The sequence below is a fragment of the Myotis yumanensis genome, unplaced genomic scaffold (genome assembly GCF_028538775.1).
Source record: "Myotis yumanensis isolate MYYU_CA2020_CCGP unplaced genomic scaffold, mMyoYum1.0.hap1 SCAF_3, whole genome shotgun sequence".
NCBI classification, from domain to species: Eukaryota; Metazoa; Chordata; class Mammalia; order Chiroptera; family Vespertilionidae; genus Myotis; species Myotis yumanensis.
In genome coordinates this window covers 84,593,354-84,618,553 of record NW_027223754.1, presented here as the reverse complement: position 1 = coordinate 84,618,553, position 25,200 = coordinate 84,593,354, and the positions used below count along the sequence as shown (strand labels likewise).

At 44.7% G+C, this 25,200-nt stretch overlaps 1 long non-coding RNA gene across 2 annotated transcripts in view; it reads right to left on the bottom strand.

The window, feature by feature from the left end:
- Window positions 1–1,267: 1,267 nt before the first annotated feature.
- The window catches only part of LOC139005057 (uncharacterized), a 231,023-nt gene continuing 207,090 nt past the window's right edge, over window positions 1,268–25,200 (bottom strand). For both annotated transcript variants that reach the window (XR_011470637.1, XR_011470636.1), the window contains exons 2-3: window positions 16,299–16,430; window positions 1,268–1,953 (exon numbers count right to left, since the gene is read on the bottom strand). This is a non-coding gene — a long non-coding RNA (uncharacterized lncRNA). The remainder of the gene's footprint in view (window positions 1,954–16,298; window positions 16,431–25,200) is intronic.

Below are 25,200 nucleotides of genomic sequence, written 5' to 3'. Positions count from 1 at the left end.
GTCCATCTTCAGAGTTCCTCCTGAGATCAGCTTAGATCTCTGTTGCCACTGTAGGGGGCTCAGCTTCTTTCAATCCTGTTTTCTCTGCTCCCTCACAGGTGCTTTTCCTTAGAGCAGTCTCAATAAATTTGCTGCATGCAAATCTCAGAGCCTCAGATGACCTAAGCTCTAATGATGCTGAGGAAGGTGGTGTGGTGATTATACCTCACTGCTTAGCAATTAAGCCTGTGCTGATATTGACAGGAATATTGAACTGATGGCAAGTTAGTTGATTTGTTATATTTACTGCCTATTCTCAAATAAGTTATTTCTTTGTTTATTTAAAGTTTCTATTAGAAAGATAATGCACAAATTTGAAATTCACACATATGTATGATTTTTACAAAAGTGCAATGTTTCTTAGCAAGGACCCAGCTTCAGGCTTCTTTCAGACATTGATTTTTCTCAGTAAGTCATGAGTCTGGATTAAGCAGAATGTATCCTTTACATTCGAACTGTAAACCAAACAACTAATCATGTATTCAGTTATAACTGTTGTTACCTATTTTTCCCAAAGTCTAAATCATACATATCAGAAACTCTATTATTAGGCTTATTAGTAAGAGTATAGGATGATTTGGGCAAACCAATATTCTGATAGAGTTGTTATATTTCCATTTCCGGTTTTTAATGAATCCTACATAATAAAGAGGTAATATGCAAATTGACCCTCATGCCCTCGCACAAGATGGCTGCCCTCATGTGGTCAAAGATGGCCGGCAGGGGAGGGCAGTTGGGAGGAACCAGGCAATCAGGGGAGGGCAGTTAGGGGTAACTGAGCCAGCAAGGGAGGGCAGTTGGGAGTGACCAGACCTGCAGGGGAAGGCAGTTGGGGGTTACCACCAGCAGGGGAGGGCAGTTGGGGGCAATCGGGCCAGCAGGGGAGCAGTTAGGTGTTGATCAGGCTGGCAGGGGAGTGGTTAGGGGGTGATCAGGCTGGTTGGTAGGTGAATGGTTGGGAACCAGCAATCCCGGATTATGAAAGGGATGTCCAACTGCCGATTTAGGCCCGATCGCACAAGGATCAGGCCTAAACTGGCAGTCAGACATCCCCCAAGGGGTCCCAGATTGGAGAGGGTGCAGGCTGGGCTGAGGGACACCCCTCCCCCCCAGTGCACGAATTTCATGCACCGGACCTCTAGTTAGAATATAGTAAAACATTTAACACTAAAAGTCTGCTGCTCACAATTTAATTTTATTTTTGGTAATTCCAAAGACATTTGGCATTTGAATAATTATCAGTGCATTATAAATGTGCAGAGATAAGTTACTAGAGAATGAGAGATAAAGCTGGTTTTAATAACTGTGTCTATGATTATGACTCATGAATACCCATATTTGCATACATTAATCTTATTGAATATAAATATGAAGACTTGTGTTATAAAAATTGGTAATTGGAGTACAGTTGCTCATGGGCACAGTTCATTGATTCAAATGGGATTAGATAGATAGGTAGATTTTTAAATTAAGATACAATTTATATATACTGTATAATAGGTGTATAGTTTGATAAATATTGAAAACTGTATACTCATGTAAGCAATATACTAATCAACATATAGAACATGTCTGAAGCAGGAATTATGTGGGAAAAGTTGTCTGAATTTCTGACAAGAGCTTGTCATCTACTGGATCCTGGAACCAGCTCACTCTTCTCATCTCCATTGCTTCTTGCAGCTTCACTAGCATTCATAGCACCTTCCCTCTGCTGATCCTCACTGCACAGTTTTCATCAGATTGGAGGTGACTTCATGTTCCCATGAAGGGTGTTTTCATCTCTTCCTTCCCTGCAGACTGTTGATGGCTTCCTGGTTTCAGGTGATTTTTCCTCATAATGAACAGAGTGATCAGATTTCTCCACGCCTTCCAGGAGCTCTCCAAACCTTGTTCATAAATCCTCTCAGCACAGTCCTGGGGAATGAGTAGTGACAAAGTTACATGATTTGCTTTCATAGATGGAAACCTGGAAGCAAAGTGAAGTTAAATGGCTTCCTAGCCCATGAGTCTGACACTGACTCCGACTGGTATGATTCAGTTGGTGCTATGGGTTTGTTTTCTTTCTCCAGCAGGAAGGAGAGTGTGGTGGATTTCAGGAGGCAGTTATCTATCTTATCTCTGTAAGCTCCTCAGTTTTTCTGAGAGGCTGCCCTATAGTCCAGGTGGAAGGACACTGCATCCTGGAGGGCGATGAGCAGCAGGAAGAGATGCAGGGAGATTTGATGTGATAAGTTTCAGGTCTCGATGATGTTGTTAGAGATTAGGAGCGAGGAAGAGAGCCAAGAGTCAAAGATGCCAAAAGAATAGTCAAAATGGCAGTTCTTCACTTCTTGTAGTTCTATCTTCAGCAGCTTAATAGTTTAATTTAAATATAGGGGAACATTTTTAATTAGACTCTTCAGTAGAAAAAAAGATGGTGATGAAGATATTGTAAAGAAGATGAATTTTCTCAAAAATCTCTTTCCTCACTCCAAACACTCATTCCTCCAAATGCTGTTCTTTACGTTAGCTGATTGGCTTTGCTTAAATAGCCATATTTATTTATTAGGTGAAATATATATTTAGAGGCTTAGGAAACTACGCCAAAGGATTTTCCATGATTTCAGCAAAGGGAGGTGTAGCCAGCCAGTGTGTCAACTTTTGTAAAAGGAACTTTGGGGCTGGTCCGCCCCCGCCCTACCTCTCCCAACAGAGCCAGGAGACTGGATCAATGGGAAATGGCACCACTCTCCAGCTGTTCTTACTGGCTGGCTCACGGTTCACCTCATCTCCTTAGCATAATGACTATGCTGTGGATTTGACAGTTGCAACATCAAGTCCACCGCAAAGTCTTTCTCACTTCCAGGGAGTTCCATTGGACTTCCTTTAGTTTGGTGTAAGATCGAACCACCAATTTAATCATTAGTGTTTTGAGAGAACAGGAGACTGTCTCCCACACCATGACACCATTCACTCAGCCATGAGTAAACAATCCAGGTCTTTACAGGCGAGCTCCCAAAAAAGTGTCAACCCGCAAAGCATGAGCAACAGGACGGCATGCCTTATACAGCACAGCCTGGGCATGCCACTCCTATTTTGTTATGCAATATTTTACATGCATCACGGCCTGAGTAAAACTTTCTCTGGTACCTTCTTCTGACTCACAAGGGCTTTAACTTAATCCACTGTAGACAATCAAGGATTCCATTTAGCTGTATTTATGGAAGAGGCATCATCAAGGTTGCTTAGCAGCAGAAATTGGTTTATTAAAAACAACTTTCTGTGAGGAAATGAGCCCCACATTTTCTTATGGATTCATGTCCTCTCATTGATTGACTTGCTCACTGAATTACTAAAATATTTTCTCCTGATATGTGCTGGGGACGGGGGGTGCACCTGGAGAGCAAAATTGTGGGGAAAGCTGGGTATTAAAAAGATGAGACACTTAGGGGCTACACAGGGGGGCATGTTTCTTCTGTCCAGAAACCTTTAATTAGAAAGTCTGAGCGCTCGGCCTGTCTGTGTGTTCTTCGCCCTGATGTCAGGTTTCATTATGGGCTTCAGCAGGATGAGAAAGAGGCTTAGAGAGGGAGAAGGGACATGTGTCATGCTGGGAATAGAGCCAATCAACCCAGGAAAGGATGTAGACAAGTTACTTATTACCTAGTAACTTGAAGCACCACGGTTGCCAAACTCCATTTATTGAACAATCAAGATTAGCAGTTACACTTCTGGGGCCAGGAAGGTAAGAAAAATAGAAATGCTACCCACACACATAAGGGGGTGGGAGAGAAAAGTATTGACATTTGATGGATGATTATTAGGTGCTAGCCACTGTTTTAAGCATTTTTTAACACACAAAAATAATGTCTTTAAAGATGAGAAACCAAGATTTTGAGAGGTTAAGTTCATGAATATGATCACCTGTATGCAGCAGAGATGAGATTTAAACTCTGGCAGCCAGCACTCTATCTACTGCAGGACCTAGGCCCTCAGTCTCAGATGATTGTGACCATGGCCGGGGAGGGGGGGGGGGGGGCGGGGGGGGGAGTGCCCCTGAGTTTTCAGATCTTCCCATTTTTCAAGAAAACCACTTTATCTGAATTTATTAAATTTCTGAAATTTAAAATTTTGGGATATATATTACTGCTATTGTAAAACTCATTTTAGGTTAGCAATTGAATGCAGGCTGAATGTGATCTAGGATTACTTGCCCAAAGTCATTAGGTCATTGCTCAACCTGCCACTCTGTGTACATACGGAGTAAACCTGGGCCCAGAAAGTGGGGATGTAAACAGAAACCACACCAGTCCCATTGCAGGAAACACCCTTAGAGGAAGCTTTGAAATATTGGCTCATCAGAGGGAGTTGGACTGCCTAGGTTTTGCTAGTTTCATCAGAAACCTAGGGAGAGTGTGGATTTCAGAATTGCAGTGGAGTAGAAGCTAGATCTGTATGTTTTTATGCCAGAGTTCCATAATCCTATAGTTCAAAGAGGTCAGTGGGGTACCAGTGACCTCTCAGCCCTCAGGGGACTGAGGTGTTCTTGTGGTCCAGATGTCCCTTAGTCGACCACTTCTGGGCATAAGTCTCTTCTCCCTTCAGTTTGATCCTATGTTGCAGATATTATATAGAGAGGTGGGCAAAAGTAGGGTTATGATAATAATAATAATACAAGAATAAACTGTTTTGTGTACTTACAGTTGTAAACCTACTTTTGCTCACCCTTATATTTTTTAAAATGTGTGCCATGAAGTTAAAACAGTTGGAAAACACTACTGTCATCTGTTTCTTATCCTATCTAATAAAAGAGAAACATGGTAATTAGCGTACGACCGCTACCCTTCCCATTGGCTAATCAGGGCGATATGCAAATTAACTGCCAGCCAAGATGGCGGTTAACCACCAACAAAGATGGCGGCTAATTTGCATATGTAGGCACAATGCTGGGAAGTGAAAGGGAAAGGACGGAAGAAGCCCCCTGCCACTGATGGTGATCGGAAACCCAGGGGGTAGCTAAGAGCTGGGGACAGGGCAAAGGCGGCCCTGGGGGCCGCCTTTGCCCTGCCCCCCAGCTGTGATCAGAGAACCAGGCACCTTTGCTGCTCCGGCCAATGATAGCGGGAAGCAGGGGGGGAGCCAGTGATGGGAGCTGGGCAGGGATGGAGCCAGCAGTCCGGGGAGCTAGGGATCCCTTGCCTAGGCCTAAAGCCTTAGCCAAAGACGTTAGGCCTGGGCAGAGGCGGAGCCTGCAATCGTGGGGAGCTGGGGCTCCCCTACTCAGACCTAACGCCTCGGCCAGAGGCGTTAGGCCTGGGCAGGGGCAGAACCAGCCATTGCAGGGAGCAGGGGCGGAGTCAGCAATCCTGGACAGGGGCAGAGCGGGAGATTACAGGGAGCTGGGGGTCCCCTGCCCAAGACTAATGCCTCCACCAGAGGCCTTAGGTCTTGGCAGGGGCGGTTCCAGAGATCGTGGGTAGCAGGAGCGGAGCTGGGAATGGTGGGAGCTGGGGGTCCCCTGCCCAGGCCTGATGCCTGGGCCAGAGGCATCAGGCCTGGGTGGGGGGCGGAGCCGGTGATTGGGGAGATATGAGGGTCCCCTTGCCCAGGCCTGAAGCCTGGGTCAGAGGCTTCAGGCTTGGGCAGTGGGTGGAGCAAGCGATCAGAGGGAGATGGGGGTCCCCTGCCCAGGCATGATTCCTGGGCCAGAGGCATCAGGCCTGGGCGGGGGTCAGAGCCAGTGTTCGGGGGGAGATGGGCGTCCCCTGTCCAAGCCTGACACCTTTGGCGGAGGTGTCAGGCCTGGGCAAGGGGCCGATCAGGCGATCGGAGGGTGATGGGGGTCAACGCCTGAGGGCTCCCAGTATGTGAGAGGGGGCAGGCTGGGCTGAGGGACCCCCCCCCCCCCCCACACCCAGTGCACGAATTTCGTGCACCAGGCCCCTAGTATAATATAAATTGCCCTAACTTACCATCATGCTTTTTCTTTTTGATGAATGGGATCTACATCTTTAGATAGATCTTTTAATTTAATTTGTCTGTTCTTTTGTTCATCTGGATGGTAAAATATCCTCCTCCTACTTCTCCCCCTCTCCCTTATTTATAGATATTTTCATTAAAAACAAATAATTACATTTCATTCATTCATTCATTCACTCACTCATTCATTCCAGTTCTCTTCCTGACTTCCCTCAGTCCTGGGCTAATCAGGATGATTGATTCCCCTGGGCCTCGCTAACAGGTAGAGCTGTTGTCAGGGACAATAAAAAATTCTTTAAATGGATAAGTAGGTTTGGAGAAGTTGGGGGAGGGTTACACACAAAATAATTTCAAGTTTTTACTGGATAGATATCAGAACATCTGCTGAGAGGAAGGTGAGCAAATGATAGAGGAATTTTCACCTGATGAACTCTAGTCCCCTCATACTTTCTTCTAAAACAACCTGACACCAGGTGATGTGAGGGGCATCTGTGCTTTGTATGGATGTAATCTGTCATTTCTTGGAGAGTGCAAATGAATACAAATAACTACAAAAGTGGAGTGATCATTTAGTTGACCCTTGAACAATGTGGAGGTTGGATCCACTTATCCCCCATGCAGTAAAAAAACCCACATATAACTTTTTATTTTTAAATACTTTACTAATAGCTGCTGTGATTGGAAACCTTCCTGATAATATAAAGTTGATTAACACATATTTTGTATGTTATATGTATTATATACTGTATTTTTACAATAAAGTAAGCTAGAGAAAAGATAATGTTAAGAAAATCATAAAGAAAATACATTTAAAGTAATGTATATATTTGCTGAAAAATTAATGTATAAGTGTACCCACACAGTCAAACCTATGTTGTTCAAGGACCAACTGTGTACTTATTTCTCAGAAATAAAAGGCAAATTTAAAAGATGTACTCTACTAAGATGAAGTATCATTGAGATCTCTAGAGACACCTGTCCCTGTAGCTGCCATTCCTTCATAACTACTTGCCCTCAACCGGCTGCTCTGCTCCTGCTCCCTGCCCCCCACATCCTATATACCACACTTAGCTTGAGTAGTAGTTACTCATTCAAAAGTGGGGGGCATGTGAACTTTGACCCTCAAAAACCCACTGGTGGCTATGAGAGGATCCAGAAAGAGGACAAGTGAAAGTTGGCATGATCTTGGACAGGCTCTTAACCTTCCCGTGACCCTGGGCCTCCACCTACAAAATGAGGGGTGGATGAACTATGCGAGCCTCTAAAGTCTCTCATGTGTTTTAGAATTCTAGAACTTTCTGAGGGATTATAAGGAGAGAGAAGCAGTTGTGAGAAATGCTCACCAGTCTGAATTCAAATAATAGACTCAGAGACTGAAGTATGGAGAAAATGAGACTTGTAGTATGATAGCGGGTGTCCAATTGTACAGGCACACCTGGGGCAGCAATCACAGCCTATTTGTCTAGTCCCTTCCTCCAGTTCCTCATTGGCTGAGTACTATGGGGTCACCTGTTTCCTCATATGTTGCCTAAGTCTTATTGTCTCCTATTGGGCCATTTAAAAAAATTGGACTGAGGCCTTTTCTAGTTGTCTTCACCTCTCACTGTCTAGTTGAGGCAGGAGCTCGAGGGTTTCCACTGTGCTGCTGGCCCATATCTACAGTTCTTTGTTCTTAAATCCTCTTCCCTCCTCCCTACATTCTATTTGTCCTGGGGAAACTCAGTAACCATTTTCATTAAAAGTTAACTCTACTGGAGATGGGTAACAGAGGCCTATTTCCTGCACAGTTACAAACACACAAACATACAAACATGTTAGAAGTCTTTGGTATGTGAAGCCAAGGGAACAGGCCAGGGATCCCTGCAAACTTAGGATTATGACCAGGATGGCCAAGCACTCGAAGGCTGGGAACCAGGCAGCACCCTGAGAGTGTTCAAAGAAGTCTCACTCCCCATAGCAGAAGCAAACTTCTCATTGTAAATCTTTACAATTTAGACAGTAGTCTCACATCGAACAATGACTTGCGATTGAGAAGCATTTGAACATAATAGTGTTTCATTTTCTCCTCACAATCTTGGGAGGCAGACAGCAGAGCTTCTATTGTTTCCATTTTATAGATGAGGAAACTGGGTTTCCCAGTGATTAAGATCACAGAGCCAAGTCTTGGACCTGGTTCTCATGAATCTTTGTACCCTCTAAAAGAGAATGGGGGTCAGTGGAGTCTTATCACTGAGCAGCCATTTCAGAAGTGGGAGCCCTGGGCATGGAGCATTAGGAACCCACGAAACACACTGTCCCCTCACCCGGCTGGAGCAGAGACCTGTGGTTGTGAATGCCATGGCCAGTCTGCTCTGGAGAGGGCTTTTCTTAGAAACACCAAGGAGAGTTGAGGGTCACTGAGCACTTTGTGCGCTACCCTCTCCTGGGGCTGTGTCCTCTAAGTTCCACTTCCAGTCAGATCACTGGTGGAGTCCCTCTTCCTAAATGTTCCAGTGACAAAGCTTTGTCTGGGAGGCTGTGGGACTGAGATGATCTAGGAGTCTGCGAGGACTCAGGATTCTCTGTTATGTGCTGTTATGTAAAGCTGGAGACTATTGTATCACTTTTTTTGTTTTGTTTTGTTAATCCTCACCTGAGGATATTTTTTTCCATTGATTTTTAGAGAGAGAGTGACAGGGAGAGAAACACTTCCCGACCCAGGCCAGGGATCAAGCTGACACTGCAACTCAGGTATGTGCCCTTGACTGGGAATTGAACCTGAGACCCTTCAGTCCGCAAGCTGATGCTCTAATCACCGAGCAACACCGGCCAGGGCTATTGTATCTTTTGACGCTCTTTAGATTTTTTTTGTCCATTATAAAGTACAAGAGGCCTGGTGCATGAAAATTCATGCACACGGGGGGTCCCTCAGCCCTTCCTGCACCCTCTAACAGTCTGGGACCCTTGGGGGATGCCCACCTGCTGGCTTAGGCCTGCTCCCTGAGAACAGATGATCTAAAAGAAATAATCATATCCTTGGGTAAGGATTTTTTAAAAAGATAATAGTTGCAGGAAAATTCACTGCCGGTGGGGCTGAGGGGACTGGGGGACTTCAGCGGCAGGTGTGTGATGTGACCGGGCACCCCTGGGGGCAGGCCTGGCTGCACACCTGCCGCCCCCTCTCTCCCCACCCCCCTGGTGGGGCTGAGGGGACTGAGCACTGCCATCTTGTAAGGGTGTGATGGTCAATTAGCATATTACCTCTTCATTATATAGGATTATAGACCCTTAATGTATTCTGGTACATCTGAATGTAATTAGGAGCTTTTTTCTCCCTGACATGGATGAGGTTTTACTGTTTCTGGCCAGGTCAGAGAAGGATGTCTGAAGACAGATTTCTGAATTGTGGGCCAATTTCTCTGATCTTTTAAACCCAGGGCCTCTGCTCTGAGAGGTGATTTACGACTTTGTCATGCTGTCTTCCACCACTCTGGTTGCTGGGAATACGTGGGACCTCTCAGAAGCAAATGCTCCCAGGAGTCAAGATTGCCCCTGCAACCTCACCGGGATCCTCATGGGGTTCAGAGGATTATTTCATTTTCAGTACTCTGAGGGCTGTGTCGGGATCACTCTGGACTGACTTAATCATGCCCGATGTGGGAGGGTTGGAGGTGGGATTAAGTCTTCCGGACTGTGATCCATTTCTGATGTGTGTGACCTGTTTAGCTCCAGAGGCACTGTGGATGCCACGTTTTATTTCCTGACAAGACTAAGGCCAGAAGCTCATGTACTATTTTGTCCTGTAGCTTCTTGGCTTAGCAACACCTCACCCTTGGAGCTGAAGCTGCCTAAAGAATAAGAGAAGTTCAGGAGCACTGACAATTGTTTCCAAATGCACATCCCATGTCGTCTGCTACTCCCGGGTATGCTGGCCACATCACCTGCACCTGGGTTACACAAGCCCACACTTCGTAGTAACCTCCCAGGTGCTTACCCCAGTTAACACTTAAAATGTAAACGTCAAGTCCAGGGACACATTACCTTTGTGGTGAATGTCATAATCAGGAGATTGCACTTCTCTTTAGATCTTGGAGTTTACTCCATTTAAGGAATAGAGTTTGGGAAGCAGTGGTGATGGGATGACAACCTCTATCTATTCTTTCATTCATTCATTCATTCATTCATTCATTCATTTATATCTCCATCCAGTGTTCTGTTACCTAGTTACTGAGTGTCCAGTGTCTGCCATGTGCTAAGCTGGGTACTGGGCATTGGGTAGTAAACATAGAAGACATGGTCTCAAAGAGGGGATTCTGTTTCAATAGAGCATCCCAAAGAACTTCATCTGCTTTTGCTTCAGGTGTGTTAACTTACTGCCATGAGCCTGTAGGTGTTTAGGGGCCTCATTAAGTTTGGGAAGCTCTGGTTCCTTTCTGCTTCTTTGGAGACTGGCCCTGGTTTGGCCTGGAATGAGGAGCTGGGCCCTCAAAGCGCACTGTCAGCATCCTCCAGATGAGTACTACACATGGGGAGGGCCCAGGGCGTGGGGTTCTCTAAAGGCTGTGTCATTCCCGGCTCCAGCCACAGAGGTTACATCACAGAGGGAAGCTGAGCACGTTGCTAGGCTGTGGCTATTTATTTTTATAAATGAGATGTGCTTAATTTAGAAATCTGCTTTTGCTTTCTTTTTTTTCCAGCATCATCTGGCTGTCTGGCACAACCAAAGATTTGCATTTCTGACCCAACAAGAGTTCGTGGGTGGATGGGGGCAGGAAGGAGGTTGGGGAGAGGACTGATGCCAGTCCGGTGCCTCACAGGGTGGTGGAAACACATGGCCGTGCCATGAGCATCCTTCTCAGCTTCTGCACCAGTTTCATCTGAAACCCCTACATAGTCCTCACTTGGAACAAGATGAAAAGTGGCCCAGGTGGCTAGCTCCTCTTCTGATTAACCACATACCAGAATAAAGCAGAACAGAAGGCAAGATCAAGTGATAGAGGACCAAAGTCAGGTGCCAGGAGCAGGTGACATCTAGATTCTCAGTTCATTGGATGCAGCTATTTTAATAGAGTCACTTTAGTGCAGCTATTTTGTCATGAGGATATTTTGATTTGGCCTGAAAAAAATTCAGCCAATACTAGTAAATGTTCAGCTTTTAAAAAATAAATGATGAGTAAAATGGGCATTTTATACTCTATCTTTGAGCTTTACCACAGCCCCTATCTTCACCCTATTGCCAGTCCTACCCCTGGCCATCAAGGTGTATGGATTGTGGTCAGGTAAGGGGAAGGGGAAGTAGAGGCTCAAAATGGGAGAGATATCAGGATTGTGTAATAGCCAATAATAGATCAAATGTCAAGAATAAAGTGACTGTCAGAACTGGGAGTGGGTACAGACTAGAACAGTGATGGCGAACCTATGACACGCGTGTCAGTGGTGACACTCGAACTCATTTTTTTGGTTGATTTTTCTTTGTTAAATGGCATTTAAATATATAAAATAAATATAAAAAATATGTCTTTGTTTTACTATGGTTGCAAATATCAAAAAATTTCTATATGTGACACGGCACCAGAGTCAAGTTAGGGTTTTTCAAAATGCTGACACGCCGAGCTCAAAAAGTTCGCCATCACTGGACTAGAGGAAGGTTGAGAGGCCTCTAAAGTCAACAAAAGGGCCAATGAAATGGCAAGAGTGATGGAGCAAAAGTCAGAGATGGAATGAAGGGAGGGAAATTGGTTATTAAACATAAAATTCAGTGAGTTTGCATTTTGAAAAATAGACTGCTTAAAATTCAAAATAGCTCATTTTGGCTCTACCATGGACAGTGTGTGACTCATAAATATCTACACATTTTGTCTTAGGGCTTGTTTGAGCCTCAGTGTCCTCATATCACATGCAGACAATTATGTGTAGCCTTCCTATTTCCACAGCAAGTGCTCTATGATGAGGACTGAGCCAGCGGCTTATAAACTGCCTCGAGTCAGCCGGAGAAAGGCGCTTGCATAAGCAGTGGGTATTAGTGGAGATGAGTGTTCCATGAGTCAAGGATTTCAAGTCGGGCTGCCGCTGCCTGGTGATTCGTTTAGACAACGTGATGCCTTTAGCTGGGGTGTATGCTGTTTGTGATGGATTTGTTTTTGTCACAAGAGAGAATTTCATCTTTGCTCAAATGCTACTGACTTGAGGACTCTGCACATCAGCACTAGGAGATTAGATGTGAAAAGAGTGGAAAGGCGTTTCTGCCTGCCATCTAGAGTTTTAGCACAAGGAACTATGGTGGCATGCTCATGGCTCATCATGGACTTCCCCCTGCCAGCAAAGACATTCTTCCAAATTTTTCTGACATTTGTCCAACTTGCCAAAGTCCCCCAGAGGCAGTTCCGGTGTAAGTGAAGATAAGGGAAGAGAAGACTCTCCCTGCCTGGTTTCACTACTTTCTGAGTGGATCCTTTGAGTCACAAGATGAATCCTCACTGATGTGTTCATGGAATGTCCTTCCAGAATTGGTGCACAAGTCAGCAGGAGCTGGGGGCTCAGCTTCCAGAAGCCTGGCCTGGGGCCGCCATGGCTGGGCAGACACCTGCCTCTGAGCCCTGAGTGGGGAGGTGAAGGGCCTAGGCGTGTCTGTAGCCACACATCCGAGGGCCTGCGAAGCTGGACCAGCTCCTGTGGGACAGTTAATCTTTGTTCCTGCCACCAACGTGCTTTCTTTGTTGTGTCCCACATGTCCCCGCCTTCAGCTCTCTGATGGATCCTTCCTCGGGCACGGGGTTTTGATTGATTCCCTCCTCACGTGTGGGTCCCAGTGCCAAGAACAACTCTGTTCCGGCAGGAGGGTATTATCTGGCTTAAAAGAAAGAATGAGTGGTGGCTTCTCTCTACTAGCATTCTCCGGATTTACATGGGAATTTATTCTGGGAACTATTTAGTCTCTTTCCAGTCTCTCCCCCACCACCAATGTTTGTCACAGAATCGGTTTGCTTTCATTGTTTTTAACTGGATGATGATAGAGCTTTTCTCTCGGAGCCTGGGCTAAGGGCTCGGCATCCCCTTCCTGCACCATCACTCCCCAAGGGCCTGGCTGGGCCACAGTGAATAATACAATGGGTATTACCATTTTTACAGACTCGAGCATTGTATTATCAACAGTATCCGATTGTGCAATAAACCCTGCATTCTTTTCCAGGATTATTAATTTTTCCAACCCTAGGGCATCGAGTTCACCCTTTCGGGCAGCCTCCCTGGGTGACCCATGCCCGCTCTGCAGTTTAGCTGGAGGGCTGGGTCCAACTGACAGTTGCTTCTCTGTTGACATCACAGAGGCATTCTCACTGGCCCCTATTCATGTTTTGAGGGTGTTTGCATTGCTCCGTCTGCCACTTTGTATAGAGATTTAGGAATTTTCTAATTGAAGACACAGGAGGGGCCAGGCACCACACAGGCAGCAAGCAGGCCTGCTTGCTTGTCCCCAGAGGTCCGTCTGTGTGCCCCCTGGGAGGGCCCTGGTCCTAGACTTGTTCTTCCTGGACAACCGCTGAGGTTCCTCCAGACCAGATTATACTCTGCCCTCCCAGGACAGAGTGCTGCACTTGGGAGTGAGGGCAAGAGAGGCCTTGAGAGGTCAGCCAGCAAGACCCCGACCCATAGGCCCAGGCTGAGCAACGAGCATCTCTTACCTTTGAATCACTCCTAAGAGACCCACCACTCTCTTGGAGGTCAATAGGGCATGTATTCCTCTGATTTTCCCAATGGGGAAACTAAGGTCTGGAAAGTTTAGTTAACGTCCTTACAGTCAACTAAGTAAATTACTGGTGAACTGGAGATGAGAAAGCTCAAGTTCCCGATATCGGCTCCAGTTTCTTCCATGACACCACGCTGCACTTCAGCTGGGCTGATGTGAAACAGCGAAGGCGAGTCCTAGTCCTCCCAGCTGGCGGGAGTGGGACCCTGGCATGGGTTTGCGTTGGAGAGGCTGGGGCCTGGGAGGCTGTAGTGCTGTTTCTACTTGCTCGTATGGCGAGGCAAGGCTGTGTAGCTCAGCAGGGCTGAGCTAGGTGTCTTTACAAATGAAGCCTAGTTGAAGTAAGCCTGGTGTTTTCTTGGTGTTCTGTCTTCTGTTTTGCCAACCACATGGATTCTGAGAAGGTACAGCCTCATCCACTCCTCACTACCTCTCAGGCCTGGCAACCAGCACCGTGAATGCTCAGTCACTGGGCAGGCCTGGGTCGGCGACTCCCTACCTTCCTCTTATTGCAGCTGCAGGAGAATGTCTGGGGCCTGGGAAGGAAGAGGCAGGGCTCCCCGGGGTGGGAACAGGTTCCCAGATGCCCCTCTCCCATCAGCGCTCCTGAGTTCCAGCAGACAGCAGGCTGGACTTGCAACCGAGCAGACACATGAAAGCAAAACGTGCGCTTGTAGCATTTCATAACCTGCCTCCCACAAAACAGAAGGCGCTCTTATCCTCCCGTTATTCCCTGCCTCGTTCCTGACATTTTTATTGTGCTGAGTCTACAGCCGACTTTGCATTCCTGACACCTCCCACTTGCACTGGCTCCTGGTCCCTGAGGATCCCAGTCACGTGCTGTACCCCAGAGAACATTCTTGGTTCCCTTTCTGGGCAGGACACACTCCTCCTCACCTTGACATTTAGGATCTGCTGCTTCTTTTTCTTTTCTGCTCCAATAAATCTGGGCCAGTCAAGAATCACTGCCTCCGAGGCAGGGTTTGGGGAAACGGATGCTGGGATAAGGGGGCTTTTCTGCATGTTTTGGGTGAAAAGCAAGCATTGCCTTTCTGCTCCTGTTTCCTGGCTTTGCAATAGTGTGAAACCCTCCGCTGAAAGCCCAGGCTCCATTTCCAGACCCTTGTCCGACCTGCACACAGCTGATTGTATCTTTGAAGTGCTTCTGCTTAAACCTTGTTTATGACCCAGGCTCAACTGCTGGTTGACCTCCTGGGCTCTGGTGTAGAATAGAGTTGTCAATACCCAAGGAACACAGTCTGGGCCAGTCCTGGGCCTCCCCTCCCCCATGTCACATTCTGGAGTTTGGTTTGTTCCAGCCTAGGAGCAAAGGAAGTAACGGTTTTTAGTGCTAAGTTTCACAGCTAAGCAATGCTTAAGGTATGTATCTATGGGTGATAAAGTCAGCAGAAAGAGGGAAAGGGGAAAGGAAGGGGAGAGTAACAAGTGGGGGAGGGAAAGAAGGGAAAGGAGGGAAATGAGTCCACAAAGCGATAGTAATGCAGAAAGATGGCTGAGTGCCCCCTGCCCAGTGTCCTTTGAGTGGCACCGATGCCATCTGTCACCCATCACTGTTTCAAAGGGAGCAAGGGGGCTGGTGAATGCAAGCGCTTGCTTCAGAGAAAACACACCTCAGTTTTAGAACTAGATTACCTCCCATAGTCCCCTGGAATGGGAATGGGTGTGACCCTACTTACTCAACAGTGAGGTCTTAACCAAAGGATTTTAAAATGCTTTGTAAAATAAATACATCACTGTGTAAATATAAGATGGTATTTCTCTCCTACTCACCCTAAGTGTTGAACACACAGTGTTAGTACAAGCCCCCAGAGTTAATTTTAAGACCCTGGCTTAAACTATTCTTAAGAAAGAGACCATGACACTTGGGTTGAGTATATTGCCTGGCACATAGTAGGTGCTTAATAAACATCTGAAATTGAATTACTGACTGAGTAAATGTAAGAGCAATATAGAGAAGAATATTTTAATAAGAAGATACCTGAATATTCAACATTGATTACTTTTTATTTATTTAATTTTTAATCTTTATTGTTGAGAGTATTACAGATATCCCCTCTTTTTTCCCCCATTTCCCCCCATCTACGTGGTTACTGCCTCCCCAGACCTTCACCACCCTATTGTCTGTGTCCATGGGTTATGCATAATGCATACAAGTTCTTGGTTAATCTCTTCCTGCCCCCTCCCCTCTTCCCTCTGACATCGGTCAGTCTGTTCCATGTTTCCATGCCTCTGGTTCTATTTTATTCATAGTTTATTTTGTTCATTAGATTCCACATATAATCACTTATATGTGGCATTTGTCTTTCTCTGACTGGCTTATTTTGCTTTAGCATAATAATTTCCATGTTGTCTCACAGGGTAATATTTTCTGATTTTTTTTATAGCTGCATAGTATTTCACTGTGTAAATGTACCACAGCTTTTTTATCTCCTCATCTACTGATGGGCACTTGGGTGTTGAAATACTTTATGGCTTTTGTCCTGAGCCCAAGAATGCAAGGATGGGTGAGCTTTCCACATGCATAGTCCCTAGCTGACCTGTGATCATACATACTCACCAGAGTGCTTGTGCAAGGAAGACACGGGCAGGACACAGTGATGGAGGTCGCTGACTCTGCCCAGAACATTCTGGAGAGGTCTCTGGGTATGTGGGTTCTGAGATTGCTGAGGTCTCACCAGGCAGACCAGACCTTGGAAGACAGAACATAGGACAACAAAGGTATGAAACAGCCCATTGTGTCAGAGAGCTGCTATACTTGGGTATGGCTGGGCCAAATGGAAAGGGTATGTGTGTAGGAGGGAAGTTAGGAGCCTTGGTGAGAAAAAAACCACAGACAAGATAGAGATGCTTAAATGCCTCTGGTAAACACCAGCTTTGCTGGTCACCATAGGTTTTAGCGTGTTTTCTGTTTAATAAACAATCAGCAACAGTGGTTTTCACTTATTAAATCTTCCCAGGAACCTGAAATACATCGAATAAACTGTTGCTTGGTCACTGGGGACTGTGTGAGTCTCTCCATGTCTCTTTAGGGTCTCCTACCTAATGGTAGAAGGAAAGGATCTCTGATCTTCTAAGCACCGACTGTGCTTATGTGGTTTCTAGTCTGTACTCCTCTCTACTGTGAGCTACCTCCTGGCAAAATCTCCCTGTTCTTTGAGCAGACTGAGCATAACAGAAACAAAATTTCTATTTACCATGAGTGCTTGTTTATCATTAGCCTTGCAAGTCTCCCACAGGCACAGAGCCCGGAAGAAATCAGCCTGGAACAAAGGAGGCAAGGCTATAGTCCTAAAGCATTTAGTGAGAAGCCCGGTCAGGGCTTATCAGAAGTGCAGCCAGCACCAGCTCCGAGGCCTGGGGGAGGAGGAAACGCAGGTAGGCTCTACAGAGCCTCGGGCTCTCAGGCCGCCAGCAAGGCCAGCAGGAACACTCAGCGCTGGAACATCATGAACACTTCTGCCTTGGGAGCCACAAGAGTCATAAAGCCGAATGGGGGCAGATAAAAGACAATTATGTTTGTGCGTCCTGGGCCCCTGCCATCCTGCGGCTCCTTTGGGATGTACTTGTGGCCTTTGGATATTTCTCTCACAAAGGCCTGGAGAGAGAAAAACAGCCACTCAATATCTAATAAATTATCCACCATGTCACTGCTGCTGGCCTTGTCCTGACAATTCTCCCTTCTGATTGCAGACAATAATTATCCTCCAATTACTTAGATAATCTTGCTTATGGAGTTACAACAGTGACAAACACTCTCATTTGTTGTTTTTGTTCTGAACATTGATTTATGCCGAATTATTCCTCAGTTGCACATGAGTCTATGTATTCTAAAGAGTAGAGAACCCCTCACCCCCAGCCCCTACTAAAAAGGGTCTTTGGAGGCTGGAAGGGAATGTTACAGCCTGTTTCTTGCTTCTCTTTTGGCTCAAGGGCTGCACTTTCCAGAGGTCACTAATCAGACCTCCCCTCAAAACACGGCACTGAGATGGGGTCCTTGAGTGGACGGTGAATAATTGCAGGACAACAGTGAGTGGGTCCAAGTTCTCACACTTCTAACAGTGACTATCCCTAGAATTCAGAACCAGCCTTCAAAGCTATGTGTCATTATCTTTACTTTTTTATTTTTATTGAATTTATTGGGGGTAACATTATTAATAAAATTATACAGGTTTCAGGTGTACAATTCTATTACACATCATCTGTAATTGTATTGTGTGTTCACCACCCCAAGTTAAATCTTCCGTCACCATTTATCCCCCCTTTACTCTCTTCTATCTCACCCCATTCCCCTTTCCCTCTGGTAGTCACCATACTGTTATCTATGTCTATGAGGTATTTTTTGTTTGTTTGTTTTACTTAATCCCTTCATATTTTCCATCTAGCCCCTCTCTCCCTCTCCCTCTGACAGCTGTCAGTCCGTTCTCTGTATCTGTAAGTCTGTTTCTATTTTGTTTATTAGTGTCATTATCTCTTTCATCAAAGCATAGAATTGAATAGCAGAAAAATATCACAAATTATTGATAGTATTTATTAGACATTCCATATTATTGCTTGGTGCTGGGTGCTATACAGTCTTTGAAAAGCTTATCTCCTGCAATATGTACAGATTGTGCATTGAAAGCACTGGGAATACATGGAATACATGGAAATATGAGGCAGTGGTGTGAGTCAAACATACTAACCAATGAGCATTGGTTTTCAGAGCAGCAGTGAAATGGAGAATGCTTGAGAGAAATACCTATGTGTGAGTTGAAGATAGGACTTAGAGATTTAAGTTGCTTAACTAATTAATTGGTTCATTTGTTTGACTTTAAGGACCTATTAAGTGACAAATATCAAATGTTGCACTGAGAGTTTTAAAAAAGAACAAGCCACTGCCTGTGCTTGAGGAGCTCACACTCTGGTGAGAACTGAGGTATGAATATACTTTATAAATAGAGTAGAAAGTGTTAGGAAAGCATGAGGGAAGATAGGTGGGCTCAGCCTGAGGCGATGGGACCCAGGCTTGAATTGGGCCTGGAAGTGTTGGTGAGCTTCTGAAAGGTTCGCTGAGGGCATCTCAGGCCTGAAAGCTGGAAGATCAAGAAGTTGTGAAAAGACTATGAAACAGTTCTGTGTGACCAAAAAATATATAGAGCAAGGCATAGTGAGGGGATGAGGCCAGAGAGAGCCTAGAAGGTTCTGAGTGTCCTGTGACGGATGTGGGCTTTCACATCAAAGGCTTTAAATGGGGAGAGGCATGCAGAGATTCACTCTGGCCAACATGGGAGGAGAATGGATGGAAGGAGGGAAGCAGAGAGTCAACAGGAATGTGGCAGAATTAGTGCGGCTAGAAGAGAAGCTTCCAAGACAGATGGGAGATGGAGACTATTTCACCCTCTCCACCCTCATGTTTCTTCCTTTTCTCTTTTCAGTGCCGTTTGGGTACCACTACATCAGCTGTTTTATAATTTTATTCTCTTAATCTGCTTATAGCAGTAGCCTTCCCCAACATTTTTCTTGGGCCCTGAAATCCAGCCCCTGTTCCTGCAATGTCAGTCTACATAATACTTTTTTTTTTTTTTTTAACCTTGGCTGGGATGAGAGACCCCAGTGTGCATAGTCAGGTTAATAGAAGTTATACATCACAGGTTGGACTCAACCTGAAGTCCCTCCTTTATGATCTAAACTAGAGGCCCAGTGCACAAAATTCGTGCACTGGTAGGGTCCCTAGGCCTGGCCAGCGACCAGGGCAGATCAGGTTTCCCGCCTCCCCACTTCCTCCTTTTCTCACTCCCTCAGCACCCCGCCGCCACTAGTCACCTGCCATGTTCCACACCGCCCCCTGGTGGTCAGCACATGTCATAGCAAGTGATTGAACTCCCAGTCGAACTCCTGAGGGGACAATTTGCATATTAGCCTTTAATTATATAGGATAATTTCTCTTTTCAAATTTTAAATTCTCACCTGACATTGGAGCTATTTGTGCAAGGACCTGGATCTTCCCTTACTTTCTCTCAAGGGTGTTTATAACCCAGTCTCAGTTGATATGAACACAAATTTATTGGACACCTGTTGTTTACACTTTGCATCACTATTTTAGGTTGGTTTCAAGAAAGAGCCCCAAATTATTTAATGGGCAAAGGTTCAGACCATTGAGAAAAGTGTTCAGGCCAGGTGTTCACTGCAATAAGCAGCCCCTACTTCAGTGGTTCTCAACCTTGGCTGCACATTAGAATCACGTGGGAATCTTTTTAAAATCCTGATTTCTGGGCCTCATCCTCCAGAAATTCTGTTTCTTTGTTATGGGGTGGGGCCACAACATTAGTAACAAAGAAACAGAATTTCTGGAGGATGAAGCCCAGAAATCAGGATTTTGAAAAGATTCCCAGGTGATTCTAATGTGCAGCCAAAGTTGAGAACCACTGCACTTGGTGTTGAACTTGGCCAATCTTTGGCTAATGGTGGACATCTGTCCTTCTCCAGAGTATCGCCCATTTGCTGGGAGTAACTCTGATGAGTTCAACATCCTCAGACTTCATAAATGCAAACACCTGCCTCTGGGATAATTGTCACGGTTGTCTTCAAATCATTTCTATGAAAAGTAATAAATGAAAGTGCTTCCTAGGCAGCCTCTAAAGAGCTCTGCTCTGGACCCAGACTTCTCCTACTTTCTCTATCAAGGGTGTTAATAACCCAGGGGTCAAGAGTCAGTCAGCCAACATATGATCATAGATTTATTCGGCACTTACTGTCTACATGTACATTGTTTTTTTCATAGACCAACAGATTTAATGTTACATTACAGTTTCCAGTGATGCAGAATACAGCTGCAATTGTGTTTCAAGGAGAAGCCGGTGGTGCCACTCCTGGGCCCATCTGCAGCCTCGTAGACACTCTTCCACAGAGGTGGCTCCACCTCCTGTTACCCTGCACCGTCCACAGTATTACAGTTCAGTGTGCAAGACTTTTCCTTTCTCATCAAAAGCCTCTCTGCTCAGTGCTCTGCAACAGTCTGCTCGTCAACTCTTTGGCCTGGCCTTTATCAGGAGATTTGTCCTATTACTCATGAATGTAACTTCCCAAGCAACAGGAATATTAGCTTGACTGGCACTGTGGTATGTTCAAAGGCACAAGGGCATTGTGGCTTCACATTTTTGCTGGATCCCAAGAAGTGCAATGATGTTAAAAGGATGCAGCAGAGATACCAAAATTACGTTTTCAGAATCATCATCTTGGGATAGTTTGGCCAGGGTTTCTTAATTCTTTACTATCTGGGTCTTCCCCGTTGGCCTTCAGAGGCTTAACTTTTTAATTAAGATTAGTAGTGACGTGTCTAGTAAGTGCTGCCACAGGTAGTTGCAAGTCTGTCAGCATAGACTGGAAATTTATCCCTCTAACATTTGACTTCAAGTAAGCCATTAGCCCACTGTGCAATATAGAAAGCTGTTTTCAAGTATTTGGCCACAGGTTTTCATATCCATCACAAGGTTAGCATTCAATAAAGGAAAAAATTCTTTCTGACTCCGGTGTTAAATTGTAAATAAACCCCAGATGCCATAAAGAACACTCCAGGAGTTTGCTGCCTGGGATTGGTAAAGACAGGATGGTTTTTGAAACTTGGAATTTCCTCATAGCCAGCAAAAGGAATCTCGTGTTCTGTGATTCCTGGCAGAGTTCAGTGGCTTTAGTCTTTCTGTCTGTGTTGAGGGGATTTTTTTCCCTCTGTTCATTGTACATATTTTTATGTATATATGTAAATATGTATATGTGTATATATGTAAACCACTGTTTCAGGTTGTGTCCAGGAAAGAGTCTAGGCTCTGAGACTCAGCAAGAATCTCTTTTAGCCGAAACCAGTTTGGCTCAGTGGATAGAGCGTCGGCCTGCGGACTGAAGGGTCCCAGGTTCGATTCCGGTCAAGGGCATGTACCTGGGTTGCGGGCACATCCCCAGTGGGAGATGTGCAGGAGGCAGCTGATCGGTGTTTCTCTCTCATCGATGTTTCTAACTCTCTATCTCTCTCCCTTCCTCTCTGTAAAAAATCAATAAAATATATTTAAAAGAAAAAAAAAGGGAATCTCTTTTAATTCCTCCCACTACCAACTATGCTTGTTTTTGGTGTGGCACAGCCTTCCTGTGGACTGTTCTGAAAGCTAACCTGTCTTAAAATACTTGCAGAGTCTGATGCACATCAATCACCTGGGCCCCTGGCTACCTACCAGTGGGCACAAACAAGAGAAGGGCTAGTCTCTGGGATGTTTTCCAGATCATAAATCTCCAACCATACTGAGGAAGCAGCTGCTCTTAGAGATGGTAGATCAATTTGCCTAAAACAAACAAACAAACAAACAACAAACAACAAACAAATATACATTTTCCTGCGCCTGTTTCCCCTTTCCCAAAGGTAACATATTCTGAAGAATAAAACAAAAGAAAAAGAAATAGATCTATTCAGTACCCCCTGTATATATAATGTTCTGTTATGCACCATAAAGTACTACAGGGTCACAAAGAAACCAAGACTTGGCCTCTGACCTCATGGAACTGTGGAGAAAAGGGGCCACATGCTGACCTGACAAGCTCAGGGGAGGCCTGCATGGCAGTCTTGCAAAGTCAGAGCCCTAAAGTAACCACAAAGGATGGTCTGAATTTAAACTTTAACTAAAAGCAGTTATAGTGGGTAGTTATATCCTAGGCTGGTATCTTCACTGACAAGGTCAACCTTTATCTTAACTGAGCCTATCTGTCTTTTTGCATCTATAATAACAATCCTTTGAAATGTCTGGGTAACTTGTAACTTCCCTTTTTGTGGACCCCCTGGGGTACAACCTAATGTGCTGGGCACAGGACAGATACCACAAATTCCTTCATTGTCATGTTAATTGTTCCTGATGTGTCTATCATTTTACTTTTTATCCAATCCCAGGGGTTTCCCTGCTTTGCTTTCTCCCGCCTCTCTAGTCTATCACCAGTGGATTTCATGTAACCTGACTATGTCCCTTTCCTTTGATTGCAATGTATAAATACAGATGTAACCCGCCATTTTCTGGAGCATTATCTCAATTTGTTGAGGTTCTGCTTCCAGGCATACGTCGACAGTTTGGTTCAAATAAACTTACAAAAATTCTATACAGGTTTCAATGATTTTTTACGTTAACAGAACCTACATTCTACTAGGGAACATACAGACCTGGATGAGTACCTTTACAGACCCTAACATGAAAAGAGATGCTCCTTCCCACCTACATGCAGATCAAAATAAAAAACATAGTGTAAAACACAGAACTTACACATATATAAAAATTTTAGATTTTCTGGTTGTAGAATCCTGGACAAATTAATTGAATTGAAGATGGACTTTTCTCACGTGTTTGTGCCCTGGCTTTATTGGTTCTTTAAGCACATGGCTTAAGTGATTATGAGGGCAGCTGGAGTGTCTGAAATCTGAATGGCTAAAAATTCTCAGTCAGGGGCTGCAGCCCACAGGTGGAATTTCTTCCTCCTCAGGAAAACCTCAGTTTTGCTTTAAAGGCATTTCCAAATGGTTGGAGGAAGCCCACCCTGATTATCAAAGATAATCTTTACTTAAAAATCTATTTAAGTAAATATTAATTACTTCTACAAAATACCTCCACAGCAACATCTAGATTAGTGGTTTATTTTTTGGGTTTTTTATTTTAATTAAATTTATTGAAGGTAACATTGACTAAAAACATTATATAAGTTTCAGGTGTAATATAACTTTGTAATATAACATCTGTATACTCCATTGTGACCACACCATACAAAGTTTAATCTCCTCTATCACTCCTTTTACCTTCTTCCCCCTCCCCCCCTCCCGCCCCCGCAGGCCCCCCCACCTCTCCTCTGAGAATCACCTTTCTGTTGTCTGTTTTATTTGTTGTTCTTTGTTTTATGTCACATAAGAGTGAAATCATGGTTCTTGCCCTTTTCCATCTGACTTACATTACTTAGCATGATGCACATTGGTGTTTCATTGAGTAATTGGCCTATAACCTAACCAAGTAGACACATCAAACTGAGCATCGCAGTCCCCTATAAAGGATGTAGTCATGAGCTGGATAGATGATCAAAAGGAGGAATTCTAGGGTCTGAGAGCTGGGAGGGGATTTAGAAATCAATGTTCAATCTTTCCGTGCATAAGGAAAGGGTCTACAGTGCTTGGTTTGTACAAAATCGTGAAAACTGATTTTTTTTTTTCAAATCCAGTAGTATGTTTTACATGATGAATTCAAAAGGATCTTAAGGGGGCCTATAGTTTAGATTCTTTCTTAACCAAGGCCTGATGGAGCAGAATGTACATAAGGGGTGTACAAACAATGTTTTTTATTTGGGACATATGGTTATTGGAACTGGGCCTGAGGCTTAGTCTACCCTTTGAGGATAGGGTCCAAGACTATCAGTTCATAGGGTCCAAGTCTATCAGTTTTCTGGGCCTAAACTAGTTGTGGTGCTCCAAAGCATTGGTGGAATTCTTGAATTGAATGGATGCTTGGAATTCAGGCCAGTTGGATGTTCAATATCTTTATTTTATTCATAGGAATGCTTACACAGAATGGAAATATTCTAAGCATAAAATATGGTGTATTCTGAGTTTCCTCATCAGCCCAATAGAAATGGTAGTTTATTTATAAATTTATATGTGTATATATGTATTTATATATGATTATATAAATTTAGCACAGCACTTGGTGCATAGTGAGTGTTCAGTAAATCACAGTGATTACTATAATCAACATTATTTCACTCTATCCAATTCTAGTAGATGCTGTTGCTGCCATGCTCATACTATTCCTACCAGCCACTGCACCGATCCCCCAGTTCTGTGTGTTGAGTACCAACAGCTCACAGCTGCCCTTTCTCCAGAGAATTGCCCTCCTTTGAAACAATGTGTTCACTAAGCAGTTATGGTTCCCTGTGCCCAGGAAATAGCCCACCCACTGCCAAGGGCTGACCTTTATGAAGAGACAAAGAGTTAGTCTCCTTGCCTTATGGTGGGACCAATCCCAAGCTCAGGCTGATCAAACTGCAGCTATTCTCCAGCTGAGCTCATATTCTGGCATTTCTCCTGCCCTTTTCTGCTCTCCTCACTCCCTTTCTGCTCAGAGCACAACCTCAATAAATTACTTGGACAAGAGTCCTCTCAGGGTCTGCTTTTAGGGAACCCAACTCTTGTAGAGCGCTCCCCTCCTTTATCTGTGCAATAATAAGCCATCTTGCTCATTGTGATTCTTATGTTCTTGGCCTTGGGTGAGTCTCTACCACATGATATTTTTAGCCAGAAGAGGAAAATGATCTTGCCTCTGTCGCTGGCACCTGGTTCAGCCACATCAGACCTCTGCAATCAGAGAGGCCAGTGCACTGGGTTCTTTTATCTTACATTTTGCCTAATTCTTCCTTGCCAAGTCTGTTAGCCTGCTCTCTCTTTAAACTGAATAATCACACTATCAATTACC